This window comes from Alosa alosa, chromosome 1 (assembly GCF_017589495.1).
Source record: "Alosa alosa isolate M-15738 ecotype Scorff River chromosome 1, AALO_Geno_1.1, whole genome shotgun sequence".
Lineage (NCBI taxonomy): Eukaryota > Metazoa > Chordata > Actinopteri > Clupeiformes > Clupeidae > Alosa > Alosa alosa.
The window spans coordinates 22,671,915-22,676,071 of NC_063189.1; positions in this window are offsets into that span (position 1 = coordinate 22,671,915).

Genomic DNA, 4,157 nt, shown 5'->3' on the forward strand with positions numbered 1-4,157 from the left:
TTTAAACCTTTAGGGGCTGACCATTCAAAATGTAGGCGGTAATATGTCATTACATTGGTTTGTAGGTTTGGCCCCAGGCCTTCAATTGGTCAGCGGAACATTGACCATGACCCTCATCCGCGCGCCGCCTACTGTATGCCATGGGCCATATTACAAATGCAGATCCAGACAGTGTACCCTGCTGCCAATCACGGTTTTGTTTGATCCTTTGTCCAATACTAACTAACTTACATCCTGATATGCATAGTAGTTGGCAATATCAGACACCAAGTCTCGGTTCTAACCAGCATCCCCGGTTTGGTGTTTGATCCTAAAGCCCCATACACTAACTGCTTACATCCCCATATGAATAGTAGCTAGCAACATCAGACCAGCAAGTCTCCGGTTCGACCATCACCCGTTTAATTGTTTGATCCTAACCCCCAGCACACCAACTGCTTACATCCCCTATGCAGGTAGTTAGCAACATCGGGAACAGACACATGGCTACCTAGCACAACCAAAACACATCATTATAATGACTCTACGTGCATGCATACCGTTGTCACTAGCCATATACGGTTCTCACAGATACGTTTGCGTATGTAATCAGTTAAACAGGGACGACAAATCCCCAGCCCTCTATATGGAGCATACATGAAAGGGTCTTCAAACAATAAACTCAGAGACATGTCCGGACCCAACACCTCCTCTACAAAGTGTGGGGGAATCATAGACCCAATACATACATAATTAACCATTGTGATTGTAGTCGGTTAAACGGCAGCCCTGAGCGAGCCATCTGTTTGATAAGACACATGAAAGGACTTCAAACAATAAACTCAGAGGTCGGACACCCAACACCTCCCTCCCGGGCATGGGCAACCCAACCCACTCCAGACATAGGACCCATTTGGTCACACACCACGACCCGTGATTCTGGTTATAAAAATTACAGTACATCGGTTGGCAGGACACCTTTTTTTTTAGCCAAAGTCTAGCAATATGTAACCAAATTAAACTTTTAAAAAATATTTTTAATCCATATCTCTCAACATCTCTAGGACTTATCAAAAATAAAAGTAAACTTCCTTACTACACTCAGCCATTAATATAGTTGCTGGGGTGGGGAGTAGAACCCACGAGGATGCAAACATCCATTGGTTGCTTAGAGTCCAAGCCTTAACCACTTTCGACCATCCTAGCAGCACACTTTTGTATTTAGCCCCATTTACAGTAAACATATACAACTCTTACAAGGTTTATCTGATCCCCATTATCCACAAAACACATGGGGTTTGGGGCCCAGTATGGCCATGGGGTATGTTTATCAAGGCACATACTTGTCACATGACATTACATCCAATATATGGCTGCCCAGGGGTTTGACACCAGTCCATGACTGTCACATGACTCACAAAACAATAACAATAACAAACAACCGCGTGGTGACAACCACATGGCTAATTTGCATTAAAAAGGAGTGGTGGGTTATGATTTGATTTATGACATTTCAGGGGGCGGGGCTTATTTTGACAGATAGTTCATGATAATATACTACTATGGTACATTTGACAATTGTTGTTTTGGTATGAAGCATCTTTTACGTAATTAATGCGCACTCTAGAAAGTGAAAGTTTAGCCTAACCTAGGCCTATACGCTCTGTATCTGTGCACGTCCGTATCTGTGCAATTGATTATGTTCCTCAAATGGATCAATCCCATGGTATTGTTTGCCCTAAAATGCATGAAACATGCAAGTTCAAAATCCCACCGGTAGCCACGTTACATCTCCGTTTCATATTTGCCTAGGCTAGGCTACTACCATAAATTAATTGAACGAACTCAACTGACAACAGGCAAATCTACTGATTCGGTCATTGAGACTCTATGAATACAGTAGGCCTACAACAAACTTTCTGTCTTTCTGAAGTTAATTTTTGTATTCCGGGGTACAGTAGCCTAATTGCCTAATGTCTTGACAATAGCTTTTCTTACCGGCTTGCTGTTTAAACTGACTGCGCCGCTCTGAACTTTCCTGCCAGGTTTATGACGTAGCCTAAACCGCTACATCTCGGCTCTGGCATTGCCTAAACTCATTGTGTGGGAAATCAGATTTTCTGTCAATATTGGGCTTTGTAAATAAGGAATAGCCTATTTGCTCAGTAATAGTAGCCTACATTTTGTAACATTTATAGAGAAACCAAGGGGAAGTTAGAAATTAAAATGGTTGGAAATTGAAGACACATACAAAAAAAGATTCGGGGCTTTTGAAAAAAGATTTGGGGCTTGAGCCCCCGAAGCCACCCCCTCGCTCCGCCAATGGTTAGTAGTCTAAGTTATGGTCATAAGCAAATGAGATGACAGTCGAAAGATACAATTAGTGCTGCTATCAATTTGCTTGGTATAACCGCATAGTTTTCTACAAATGCAATCAAATTGGCCTCCATCACTCAACCAATGCTAACGGTAACATTATTGTACCTAGGTCCTATAGCTATTGATATTATAAGATTAACGTACCTGCAGTAAAAACCAAGCATGTCCGATAAACATTCTCAGATTTATTTCGGCTTCAAGAAGAAATGACAACAAAATTACGTCTCACTGCAACGATGCGCCATCTGGTGGACAAACGACTACGTATCGCCCAATACTGGAAATGCAGCCATGATGATGATGATGATGAATATTTGGTTTTCCTTTAATCCTACTGAATTTGTAATTATGTATCCGATGAGCGATATTAGCGTGTCAGTAGTCGTGTGTGTGTGTGTTATTTGTATATGTGTGCACCACCATCTACAGGCCAATGAGTGTACAGTCACTAAATGTACACATAACTTAAATTTTTTTAGACCCCCCCATGGATGAAATTCTATGAAACTTGGCATACCCCCAGAGAATGCCAGGTTAATCATACACATAAAATTTGGTGCAGTTCTGAACATCTTAACTGAAGAGAGGGGCGATTAAAGCAGAATGATATTGCATTTTCATTTTTTACTGGGGGAGTGCAAATCACAAATGAGTGATTATGGGCTAGGTTGATGTGGGCCCTTGAGACCAACATACCATAAAAATTTCTTCATCCTCGGTGCCACGGTTCAGGTAGTTATTTAGGAAAAACTGCATTTTTTGGGTTTCGGGGGGCCCAGCACGGAGGGGGAGTGGCCCCCGGGGACCAAATGAAAATTTTCCGTAAAAGTCTAGTGGGGCTACAGACCCACCAAATTTCATGTGCCCCGGTGTTTCGGTGTCCCGGGTATCGTTGACCAAAAATTCAAAAAACTTTGACAATCATTATATGACCGCTTCGCTAGCGGCGGTCATAATAATGACTTTGTAGTTATATATATATAAGGGTGTATATACATATACAGTACCAGTCAAAAGAGTTTGGACACACTTTATTTATCTGAGTAGGTGGTCAATATTATGAAATAGCCCACATGGATTAATGTTGTAAGCAAACAAACAGTAACTCAGCAAACTGAGTAATCCGGGACGAAGGGTCTTGGTCAGACATGTAACCAAGGACCCAATGGTCACTATGTATGACATCCACAGTATTGGATGTATTAATAAGGGAAAAAAATAATTGAATCCATTTTAAGATGAGTCTGAAACAAAACAAAATGTGGAAAACTTGAAAGGGTCTGAAAACTTTCCGGTTGCACTGTATATAGTCAGCTGGAATGGATTTCCAACAGACTTGATGGATTTCCCAAACATTGTGAGCATTTGTTGCTGGTTGTCTTTCACTGATTTTATTGAAAAGAATGAAGTGGCTTTAATAATATCAACTATCGGCAAAGTTGTCATAGAGGTAAACAGTGAAGAATAAGTATAAGTGTATATACTCTTTTGATCCTGTGAGGGAAATTAGTGTGAAACACGCTCAGCACACTGGTGAAGCACACAAAGGTGAAGCCCACACTAATCCCGGCGCAGTGAGCTGCCTGCTACAACAGCGGCGCTCGGGGAGCAGTGAGGGGTTAGGTGCCTTGCTCAAGGGCACTTCAACCATTCCTACTGGTCGAGGTTTGAACCGGCAACCCTCCGGTTACAAGTCCGAAGCGCTAACTAGTAAGCCTCGGCTGCCCCCCGTGGATGCATAGATATGAAATGTGGAGCATGGAAATAATATATTTCTAGAGACTTTGTCTTCTGTTATA